This window comes from Bos taurus, chromosome 5 (genome assembly GCF_002263795.3).
Source record: "Bos taurus isolate L1 Dominette 01449 registration number 42190680 breed Hereford chromosome 5, ARS-UCD2.0, whole genome shotgun sequence".
NCBI lineage: Eukaryota > Metazoa > Chordata > Mammalia > Artiodactyla > Bovidae > Bos > Bos taurus.
In genome coordinates, this window is record NC_037332.1 from 66911373 (window position 1) to 66924235 (window position 12863).

Below are 12863 nucleotides of genomic sequence, written 5' to 3' on the forward strand. Positions count from 1 at the left end.
TCAGCAATCAATGCAAAGAAATAGAGGAAAACAATAGAATAGGAAAGACTAGAGATCTCTTCAAGAAAATTAGAGATACCAAGGGAACATTTCAAGCAAAGATGGGCTCAATAAAGGCACTGAGAGTAGTTGGTGTATAATCCTCTGTTCTTGTTCATCCTGAAAGGCAAGTTTCCTTAGTAGGGAGCTCTAATACCTAACTACTTGCTACCCAAAAGTTTACTTATTTTCAGAAATTCATTGTTGAAGGCTTCCCTCATGGTCTCTGTTTAAGAATCCGCTTTGCAATGCAAGGGACACTGGTTTGATCCCTGGTCTGAGAAGATCCCACATGCCTCAGAGCAACTAATCCTCTGTGCTGCAAATACTGAGCCCTGTTCTGCAAATACGTGCTCCATAACAAGAAAAGTCACTGCAGTGAGAAGCCCACACACCTCAACGAAGAGTAGCACCCACTCACTGCAACTAGATAAAGCTCACATGCAGCAACAAAGACCCACTACAGCCAAAACAAATTTTTGCTAAATCTTAAAAAAATAAATCCATTTTGTGGCTCAACTGAAGCAAAACCATTGGCTTTAAATTGCATCCTCCTTTCACTGATTTTAAGGCTTTCATGATAGCTCAGTTGGTAAAGAATCCACCTACAATGCAGGAGACCTGGGTTCGATCCATGGGTTGGGAAGATACCCTGGAGAAGGGAAAGGCTACCCACTCTAGTACTCTGGCCTAGAGAATTCCATTCCCTAGAGAATATAGGCCATGGGGTTGCACAAAGTCAGACACGACTCAATGATTTTCACTTTCAATGATTTTCAAAAGAAAATCTTTGCTTAGAATTAGTTTTCTGTGAGTAGAACAAATGGAATTTTCATTCTAAACTTGGGAACAAAAAATAGTGATTCTTAAACTGTGCTTTCACAGTACACTCTGTTATAGATTGGCTCAAGAGATTCCACCACTAAAAATGATGTATTTAGAGTTGCTGTATAAAGCAAAAACACAGGATAACCAGTTATGTTTGAATTAAAAATAAACCATAAATATTTTTAGTACATAAAATATCCTTCTGCTTTCTAAAAATATCCAAGAAGCAATCTCATTGTGAAATTAAAACTTTGCTTTTTATTTACTTTTTTGTAGTCTAGGTTCCTTTAGAGAAGAAGTATTTTTAAGATTGCGATGAATAAACCCGGGTATGTATAAGTTGTCTCTCATAAATGCACCAATAAAGTATTGTTCATTATTTTAGTAAGGTAGCTTTCCTTGCAGAATGGTTTCTTTTTGCACCTGTACTGAAAATGTCAACTTACCCCAATTCTAAAGCACTTATAAATCTTGGAGTATGAACTTTTAAATATAAGTTTTTAGGAATATATATGTTCCTAAAACTTAATGTCATAATCGAACAAATTTGTCACTGATACTTTGGGATTTTTTTTTTTTTTTTTGCTTAATCATTTAGTAGAGATTATTGAGCACCTGTTTTATGTCAGATGGATATATAAATATGAATGAGAAAATGTCCCCTCCTTCAAGAATATTATAGTCAAATAGGCAAAAGAAGACACAGTTAAATGCTAGAAAATGACACGGTTGCTGTAACACCTCAGAAATATCACCCACAAATTTGTTTCTTGTGCTAAGAATACATGTTCCTGAAAACCACAGTGCTTCTAAAACAAAGTGACTAGATAAACATACTTAAAGTTAGTTTTTATTGAATGTTTCTTGTAGGCAAGTCACTGTGGTAGTTTGGGTTAATCCATTATCTAAATGAATCCTCATAATTCTCAGTTCAGTTCAGTTCAGTTCAGTCGCTCAGTCATGTCTGACTCTTTGTGACCCCATGGACTGCAGTACACCAGGCATCCTTGTCCATCACCAACTCCCAAAGCTTGCTCAAACTCATGTCCATTGAGTCGGTGATGCCATCCAACTATCTCATTCTCTGTCGTCCTCTTCTCCTTCTGCTGTCAATCTTTTCCAGCATCAGGATGTTTTCAAATGAGTCAGTTCATCAGGTGGCCAAAGTATTGGAGTTTCAGCTCAGCATCAGTCCTTCCAATAAATATTCTGGACTGATTTCCTTTAGGATGGACTGGTTGGATCTCCTTGCAATCCAAGGGACTCTCAAGAGTCTTCTCCAACACCACAGTTCAAAAGCATTTGTTCTTTGGCACTCAGCTTTCTTTATAGTCCAACTCTCACATCCATATATGACTACTGGAAAAACCATAGCTCTGACTAGATGGACCTTTGTTGGCAAAGTAATGTCTCTGCTTGTCAATATGCTACCTAAGTTGGTCATAACTTTTCTCCCAAGGAGCAGGTGTCTTTTAATTTCATGGCTGCCATCACCATCTACAGTGATCTTGGAGCCCCCCAAAATAGTCTCTCACTGTTTCCATTGTTTCCACATCTATTTGCCATGAAGTGATGGGACCGGATGCCATGATCTTTGTTTTTTGAATGTTGAGTTTTAAGCCAACTTTTTCACTCTCCTCTTTCACTTTCATCAAGAGGCTCTTTAGTTCTTCTTCACTTTCTGCCATAAGGGTAGTGTCATCTGCGTAAATGAGGTTATTTGTATTTCTCCTGGCAATCTTGACTCCAGCTTGTGATTTACCCAGCGTGGCATTTGCATGATGTACTCTGCATGTAAGTTAAATAAGCAGGGTGACAGTAGACAGCCTTGACATATTCCTTTCCAAATTTGGAACCAGTCTGTTGTTTCATGTCCATTTCTAACTGTTGCTTCTTGACCTGCATACAGATTTCTCAGGAGGCGGGTAAGGTGGTCTGGTATTCCCATCTCTTTCAGAATTTTCCACAGTTTGTTGTGATCCACACAGTCAAAGGCTTTGGCATAGTTAATAAAGCAGAAGTAGATGTTTTTCTGGGACTCTCTTCTTTTTTGATGATCCAACAGGTGTTGGCAATTTATCTCTGGTTCCTCTGCCTTTTCAATATCCAGCTTGAACATCTGGAAGTTCATGGCTCACGTACTGTTAAAGCCTCGCTTGGAGAAATTCTATGATGTATACTGTTTTATTCTTCCCTTTTTGAAGCAGAATCACAGCAAGGCAGATTCACTGGCCTTTCCCAAGTACACACACTTTCTGAAAGGCAACCAATTGGTGCCTGCTATGAATCAAAGAAGGGGATTTCCAGGTGGTGCTAGTGGTAAAGAATGCCACCTGCCAACACAGGGCACCTGGGTTTGATCCCACAGTCAGGAAGATCCCCTGGAGTAGAAAATAATAACCTACTCCAGTATTCTTGCCTGGGAAATTCCATGGAGAGAGGAGCCTGGTGGGCTACAGTCCACGAGGCTGCAAAGAGTTGAACATGACTGAGCACATGAATCGAAGAAGCTGGGATATTGGATGGGGTCAATGTGAGTCAAAGTTTTTGTTTCTTCACAGTAGATTCCCTGAGGGATCACCAATATTAGAGCACCTATTTTTTAATGTACAATATGATAAATATAATTAACACTACTATATGTTACATATGAAAGCTGTTACAGTAAATCCTAAAGCATTTTCATGAGAAGGAAAAAGTTTTCCTTTTTTATTTTAATTTTTATTAGCATATAGTTGCTTTACAATGTTGTGTTAGTTTCTACTATTCAGCAAAGTGAATCAGCTATATGTATACATTTTTTGTTGCCCAACTGTTTGCAACCCCATGGACTGCAGCATGCCATATATCCCCTCTTTTTTGGATTTCCTTCCCTTTATGTCACCACAGAGCACTGAGTAGAGTTCCCTGTGCTATAGAGTAGGTTCTCATTAGTTGTTTGTTGTATATATAGTAGTGTATATATGTTCATCCCAATCTCCCAGTTTGTCCCATCCCCCCTTTTCCCTGTTGGTTTGGTATCCATATGTTTGTTCTCTACCTCTGTGTCTCTATTTCTGCTTTGTAAATAAAATTGTCTATAAAAATTTTTTCCAGAGCACCTATTTCTAATGTAAAATACTGGAATAGTCAGAATATGGTTGGACCAATACCTGATTATATCTGAATTTTTCTCTACTGGACTGACCCATCATATTTTTTTTTTTCATCATCACCACTTTTTTGGTCCAGAAAATCATCCGAGATTACAGTTTAGAAATCTTAACCTGTATATGTAGACTTTATCTGCATCAGTTAGATCATCTGAAGGAAGAGTATCTTTCAAAGTGATTAGTACTGGCAGGCAACCAGATGGCTTCACCAGTGAATTAATTCAAACATTGATGTATGGCAAAACCAATGCAATATTATAAAGTAATCAGCCTCCAATTAAAATAAATAAATTTAAAAAAAGAAAAAAAAGAATGAAATAATACCAAGCTTGAACAAACTCTTCCAAAGAACAGAAAAAGGCAGCATAGTTGCTAACACTTTAGGAGGCCAGTTCATTTCAGTTCAGTCGCTCAGTTCAGTTCATGTTCGACTCTTTGCGACCCCATGAACCACAGCACGCCAGGCCTCCCTGTCCATCACCAACTCATGGAGTTCACTCAAACTCATGTCCATCGAGTTGGTGATGCCATCCAGCCATCTCATCCTCTGTCGTCCCCTTCTTCTCCTGCCCCCAATCCCTCCCAGCATCAGAGTCTTTTCCAATGAGTCAACTCTTTGCATGAGGTGGCCAAAGTATTGGAGTTTCAGCTTTCGCATCAGTCCTTCCAATGAATACCCAGGATTGATCTCCTTTAGAATGGACAGGTTGGATCTCCTTGCAGTCCAAGGGACTCTCAAGCATCTTCTCCAACACCACAGTTCAAAAGCATCAACTCTTCCACACTCAGTGAATAACTTCAATTGTATAGGCTGATGAATATTTTAAGAAAGAAAAGTTAGATTAATATATTTCATTTTAAAAGATACAAAACTTAAAACATATTAGGCTGAACTATACAAACTGTCATTGTAGGTCAAACATTGTCAAATGTTAGCCACTTCAAATGGTTCAAACTAGCATTAGCAAGTTGGATCTAGCTATCTTTAAGAGTAGCTTCACAATCAACTGAGTTAGAAAAAATTGATATATTTCACACATTAAAAAAAGGAAAAAAATATTGGTCATCTTGACGCTGAAAAAACATTTGATAAGATTTAACAGCCATTTGCATGGAGTCAGACACGACTGAAGTGACTTAGCAGCAGCAGCAGCAACAGCCATTTATGAAAACAATTGTTGGCAAACTAGCTATAGATGTATTACTTAATAAAGAATATTGTGGTGGGCAAAAGTCTTAGATGATCCCCAAGATTTCCACCCAATGAGGTGTATTCTCTGTATAATTCCCTCTCCCTGAGTGTGAGCAGAACATGTAAATATGATGGGATATCATTTGTGACTAAGTTGCTAATCAGTTAATGTTGAGTTAATCAAAAGACAGATTATCTAAATGGGCCTGACCTAATCAGGTGAGCCATAGAGAGTAACATGGAGACTCCCATTACCATATATAAAATAGATAGCCAATGGGAACTTGCTGTATGGCTCAGGAAACTCAAACAGCGGCTCTGTATCAACCTAGAGTGGTGGGATGGGGAGGGAGACGGGAGGGAGTTTCAAAAGGGAGGGGATATATGTATACATATGGCTGATTCATGTTGATGTTTGACAGAAAACAGCAAAATTCTGTAAAGCAATTATCCTTCAATAAAAAATAAATTAATTAAACACACACACAAGGACTGGAATCTTTCTGAAGCCAGATTTACTGTAAAGGAGATGTAGCAACAGAAAACCAGCTCAAATATGTATTTAAAAAACCCCCAGGAACCATCATTCTCAATGACAAATATTGAAAACTTTCTCCTGAGATCAGGAATCCCCACTTGCACTGTTTCTATTCAATACTATACTAGCTGTCCTAGAAAGTGCAACAAAACAAGCAAACAAAATTAAAAGGAAAAGGATTGAAAAGGAATGGATAAAATTGACATTGTTGACAGATTACCTAATGGTGGACTTAGAATATCCAAAAGAATCTACAAACTTTTAGAACTGACAAATAAATATAGCAAGGTTGCTAGATACAAGGAAGGTCAATATACAGCAAAAGTTTTATTTTTATACAACACAAAAACTGTTTTGTGTCTAGTAATCAACAAAATGTAAAAAATAAAACTTATAACTTACAACAGCACCAAAATAATCAAATATAATAAATACCAAAATATAAAGAAAGATGTGTAAGACTTTTATACTAAAAGCTAAAAAATATTAATGAAATAATTATGAAAATATTAATGAAATAATTATGAAAATATTAATGAAATATGAGAAATAAAAAGATTTAAATAAATGGAGAGACATATCATGTTCATGAATTGGCTCAATGTTGTGAACATATCAGCTCCCCACAAATTAATCTATATACCTACTGCAGTTTCAATATAAGTTCCAGCAGTGCTATGGATTAAATGTTATGTTTCCCCAGATTTACATGCTGAAATCCTGATCCCCCACTGCTGTAAAGGTATTAGAACTTGGGGCCTTTGGGAGATAATTAGGTCACGTAGGTGGAGCCCTCATGAATTGTGAAATGAAAAAGTGAAAGTGAAAGTCGCTCAGTCGTGTCCGACTCTTTGTGACCCCATAATCTATACAGTTCTGTCCGTGGAATTCTCTAGGCCAGAATACTGCAGTGGGTAGCCTATCCCTTCTCCAGTGGATCTTTCTGACCCGGGAATTGAACTAGGGTCTCCTGCATTGCAGGCAGATTCTTCACCAACTGAGCTATGAGACAAGCCTGTATCAGTGTCCTTATAAGAAGAGGGATAATCTCTCTCTCTCTCTCTCTCCCTCTTTCTGTCTATACCATGTGAGAATGCAACATGAAGAAGGCTGACTACCGACCAGAAAGAAGGCCCTCATCAGACACTTGAACTGCAGCCCCTTGATCTTAGATGTCCCAGCTTTCAGAACTGTGAGCAATAAATTCTTGTTTTTTAATCTACCCAGTCTATGGCCATTTGTTACAGAGCCTGGAGGTGACTGAGATATGTCATAATCCCATTCATTTATTTTTGCTTTTATTGTTTGTGCTTTTGACGTCACATCCAAAGTCAATTCCCAGATCACTATCAAGGAACTTTTCCTCTATGTTTTTTTTTTTTCTAGGAGTTTCACAGCTTTGGATCTTACAATTAAGTCTTTAATACCTTCTGAGTGAATTTTTGTGTAGACTAAGGTCTAATTACTTTGCATCTGAATATCCAGTTTTCCCAATAGCATTTATCTCAGAAATCTCAGAAAAATGATGTCGATAAAAGAATCCAGACATACGAGCTCATGCTCCAAGATTTCATTTATGTAAAAAGTACAAAACAGGCAAAAATCTCCTGCAGGGTATCTTGCCTGGAGTATTCCACTCCCGTATTCTTGCCTGGAGAATCCCATGGACAGAGGAGTCTGGTGGGCTACAGTCCATGGGGGTCACAAAGAGTTGGACATAACTGAAGCAACTCAGCACCTCTGTTCATTAGACTAGTGCTTATTGCCTTTCAGGCAGGTCAAATCTGAAAAATCATTGTTTCCAGATCAGCTCAAACATTTCAATGACTAGTCCACATAGTTTCTTTTGACATTAAAAAATGTGATTTTTTCAATCCAGCCACAAAATGTAACTGATGTATGATTCTATTCTATTATTATTCTATAATATTTTATATTTTATTCTATAATATATATTAATATTATATTATTCTGTAATCTATTGGGTTGGTCAGAAAGTTCATTCAGGTTTTTCCATAAGATGTCATGGAAAAATCCAAACAAAATTTTCAGCCAACTCAATATAATGTTATAGGTCAGGATGGTGGTCACATTTGGGGGTGGTGGTGACAAGATATGGCTAAGAAGTGGAGCAAGGCTTCTGAGGTGCTGGAATATTCTTTCTCAGTGTGGGTGCTGATGACACAAGTGGGTTCTGATTGTAAAAGTGTACTGAGCCTTCTGCTCCTATGTGTACTTTTCTGTGTTAACATTACACTCCAATAAAAGTAAAATTAAAAGGTAATTTGTTCAATTGTTTGTCAATAAGTGATTTACATAAAAATTAATATACATCTAAGTGGTGTGGAAATTTAGAAATCATCATTTTACAAATTTGTGTCCTTTAAAAATTTTTGTATCCATCAGTGTACCATGTGTACCCCAAAATTTGCTTGATTATGTTCTTTTTTAATTTCCACTGTATTTTGTTCCAAAAAAGGGTATCAGGAAATAAGAAAAATGTCTCTTCATTCTGGTGACAAGATGTCAATCAAAAATAGAAGCTACCATTTTTTGAATGTCTAGTACATGTCACAATTGTAGCTTGTGTTGTCTCTAATTACTCAACATCTGGTGAGATGAGTTTTGTTATTCCTTTTTGCAGATGAGCTAACTGAGGCTCAGAGACATAAAAGAATTTGACCAAGGCCACACTTATTTTTAAACTCAGGTTTGTTTCATTTCCAAACCTGTTCCTTTTTGCACCACATCATGCCGTCCATGTGTCTGCTTCTTAGGACAATGCCAGCTTTCTGAAATATGCCATATGAACCGTCTACCTGCTGCCCATGAGCAATGGAATCTGGAGACCCGGGAGTCATTTGCCTCCATTTCCATTTCTAGTAAATCCAGACACCATGGACTTCCTACCTTAGTCTTCCTGAGTCAATGTTCCTCCTATTTAGAGAGAGCTCAGACCACCATGATCATATGTTTCAATTTCAGTTTTTGGTTTCTAAAAATAAAAAGAGGATCCATGGTCTAGATATTCTAAAGCTGAGTTTTTTCATCAAATGCAGCAAATAAAATACTGAGACATGAGTTGAGGGGTGGTGGTTTATATAGTTTTGTCTAAGTTATGAGAAAAAATAGTCTTGCATCAAGGCTCCAAACAGGAAACACAGATTGTATTTTAATCACCATGCGGAACCCTGTGTAAGACTTTAAACCTTCCTGGAGAAAAAAGAAAGAATATTACATCTGCTTATAAGAAGATAAGGAAATAAAGCTACTTATACTAGGCTTTTAAGAAAAAATGTACATAGAGACCAAAATTAGGCTGATGTGATTGCTTTATAGAGCAGCTTCTCTTTCTTGTCTCACATTTCACCTTAACTCTTCTCCATCAGTCACACTGCTACTACTTGAGCTTCAGTGGTACATACAGGAGTTCCTGGGCAGATGCTAAGGATGATGCAGGGATCAATTTAGTCCTTCATCAAAAATCCACTGGGTGCCTGCCATATACCAGAAATGCTATGTAGAATAGGATGCTTAGGATAACCTGGTGAGTCAGATTTTTTTCCTGCCTTTAAGAAGCTTTAGTTTTGTCACTAAAGGGCTAGGGATTCAACGTCCTCACCACCACCCCAGAACTGGCCTGGATCTATAGACTACTCCCAGAACCACTGGTTTTACTTGAAACAAGTCAGTGGAGGCTGAACCTGCTTTGGTTCTCCCCACTCCTCAAGGTTTTATTTAACAAGTCATCTGCCTTCTGCAACAGACACTGTTTCAATCTCCCTCCATGGCCAGGTTCATACTTTCCTTTTTAACTTTCCCATTTGTCCACATGCTATGTTCATGGCATCTTCCGATTGTATACTAGGACCATGTGTGTGTCTGTGTGCGTGCTCAGACACACACATGTGCATCTTCTCCCTGACCAGAGCCTCCCAATCTTCTGAAGGCATAAACCTTGCTTTCAGACATGCTTTGAATGTCTTATTTGGTCAGTTTTGCTTAAGAAGTACTGTTGATCAACTGACTAACTGGTTGAAAGACTCGGAGCCCACCTGTCCTGCATAGCAGACAGGTTGGCTAATCCGAACCAGTTTCTCTGGGATGAGGCCACCTGAGGTGAAGCAACAGGGCACTGCTGGCCAGCATGTCCACCTCGTGGGGTTTGACATGTTATCAGATGCCAAAGTTTGCCCAGGGTGAATAACAGCAGGCACTGGGGTTCACTTATTACAGTTACTTCCATGAGAGAAAGTAGCCAGAGAGCATTAAATAAAAATGCAACCTTGGGTCCTTCCTAGAATCTAACCTGATATACAAAATTCCCAAGGTCTACAACAAAGTAGAATGGAATAATTCCTGTAACCATAGGGAAATGTGCAGAATTCTTATGAGTAGAACTGTCCAGTGTCCTCCATTCCCATCCTTCTTTTCCTATAAAAAATGTCTAGATTTTCTATAAGTCAGTGGGAAAGGTTTATAGGGGATTACCCTTTAGGATAAAGGCTTCCCTTGTGGCTCAGTGGTAAAGAATCCACCTGCAGTGAAGAAGACGCAGGAGATGCAGGTTTGATTCCTGGGTCGAGAAGATGCCCTGAAGGAGGGCATGGCAACCCTCTCCATTATTCTTGCCTGGAGAATCCCATGGACAGAGGAGCCTGGTGGGTTACAGTCCATAGGGTTGCAAACAGTCAGATGTGACTGAGCATGCATGCACACCCTGTAGGATAAACTAATTGTTCTCAAAAACAATTTTTCTCCAGATAAAGCAAAGAATAATCAGTAGTGGGGCTCGAGGTTATCATTGCAAGGTATGAGGGTAACTTTCCAAAGAAGAGGCCACGTGGCAACTGCAAACACAACTCTCCATATTTAAGTATAAGTTCCTTTGCTGCATAGGCACTAGATGGTCAAGCACCCCAAACCCTAGCTGAACCCCAGCCCACATCTCCCCAGGCAGTTAGACTCCTACCCCACTAGTCTTGAAATCCCAGAGGATTTCCTCCTCTGTGGGAGAGCAAAATCCTAGACTCAAGTAAACTGTGACTTGGATGAGGCAGCATATCCAGTTATGTCAACATAGCCCGGTGGCTAAAAGTCAGATTGCCTCATTTTGTTCTGGACACACTGTAAGTGTTTGAATCCTGGCTCCACCACTCATTAAACTGTTACACCGTGGGATAACCTGCTTAACTTTAGTTTCCTCAGCAATAATATGGCCATGGTAATCCTCGCAGGGCTATGTGCAAGACTGAACTAGATGGCCCGTGGGAGATATGATGTGGCACATGGGAGTGCTTGGCCAGTTTTTATCTGTCCCACTCCACTGGGTCTCAGACTCAACAGGTGTAATGAAGACCATCCCCTACCAAGGGGAGGCAGGTTTCCCTCTCTTGCCATTGATAGATTCCCATTCACAGGCTCTCTGTGAAGTTCTCCATCTCTCATAGACTGTCTCCACTTCCTACACTGAATCCCAAACGAGAAGAGGGATCTTCAGTTCAGTTCAGTTCAGTTGCTCAGTCGTGACCGACTCTTTGCAACCCCATGAATTGCAGCACGCCAGGCCTCCCTGTCCATCACCAACTCCCAGAGTTCACCCAAACTCTTGTCCATCCAGTCGGTGATGCCATCCAGCCACCCCATCCTTTGTCATCTCCTTCTCCTCCTGCCCCCAATCCCTCCCAGCATCAGAATCTTTTCCAGTGACTCAACTCTTCGCATGAGGTGGCCAAAGTACTGGAGTTTCAGCTTCAGCATCATTCCCTCAAAGAACACCCAGGACTGATCTCCTTTAGAATGTACTGGTTGGATCTCCTTGCAGTCCAAGGGACTCTCAAGAGTCTTCTCCAACACCACAGTTCAAAAGCATCAATTCTTTGGCGCTCAGCTTTCTTCACAGTCCAACTCACATCCATACATGACCACTGGAAAAACCATAGCCTTGACTAGACGGATCTTTGTTTGCAAAGTAATGTCTCTGCTTTTGAATATGCTATCTATGTTGGTCATAACTTTCCTTCCAAGAGTAAGCGTCTTTGAATTTCATGGCTGCAATCACCATCTGCAGTGATTTTGGAACCCCCAAAAAATAAAGTCTGACACTGTTTCCCCATCTATTTCCCATGAAGCAATGGGACCAGATGCCATGATCTTCGTTTTCTGAATATTGAACTCTAAGCCAACGTTTTCACTCCCCACTTTCACTTTCATCAAGAGGCTGTTTAGTTCCTCTTCACTTTCTGCCATAAGGGTGGTGTCATCTGCATATATGAGGTTATTGATATTTCTCCCAGCAATCTTGATTCCAGTTTGTACTTCTTCCAGCCCAGCATTTCTCATGATGTACTCTGCATAGAAGTTAAAGAAGCAGGGTGACAATATACAGCCTTGACATACTCCTTTTCCTATTTGGAACCAGTCTGTTGTTCCATGTCCAGTTCTAACTGTTGCTTCCTGACCTGCATATAGGTTTCTCAAGAGGCAGGTCAGGTGGTCTGGTATTCCCATCTCTTTCAGAATTTTCCACAGTTTCTTGTGATCCACACAGTCAAAGGCTTTGGCATAGTCAATAAAGTAGAAATAGATGTTTTTCTGGAACTTCCTTGCTTTTTCCATGATCCAACAGATGTTGGCAGTTTGATCTCTGGTTCCTCTGCCTTTTCTAAAACCAGCTTGCCAGTCCAGGTTTGATGCACAATACTGGATGCTTGGGGCTAGTGCACTGGGACGACCCAGAGGGATGGTATGGGGAGGGAGGAGGGAGGAGGGTTCAGGATGGGGAACACATGTATACCTGTGGCGGATTCATTTTGATATTTGGCAAAACTAATACAATTTGTAAAGTTTAAAAATAAAATAAAATTTTAAAAAAATAAATAAATAAAACCAGCTTGAACGTCTGGAAGTTCACGGTTCATGTACTGCTGAAGCCTGGCTTGGAGAATTCTGAGCATTACTTTACTAGCATGTGAGATGAGTGCAATTGTGCGGTAGTTTGAGCATTCTTTGGCATTGCCTTTCTTTGGGATTGGAATAAAAACGGACCTTTTCCAGTCCTGTGGCCACTGCTGAGTTTTCCAAATTTGCTGACATACTGAGTGCAGCACTTTCA

The 12863-nt window shown here is 39.5% G+C and overlaps 1 protein-coding gene across 1 annotated transcript in view; it reads right to left on the minus strand.

Moving 5' to 3' along the window:
• Positions 1-1711: 1711 nt before the first annotated feature.
• C5H12orf42 (chromosome 5 C12orf42 homolog) overlaps positions 1712-12863 on the minus strand; it is a 246541-nt gene continuing 235389 nt past the window's right edge. The window contains 1 exon segment of the mRNA XM_059887270.1: positions 1712-4830. The gene's annotated coding sequence lies outside the window, so the exon portion shown is untranslated.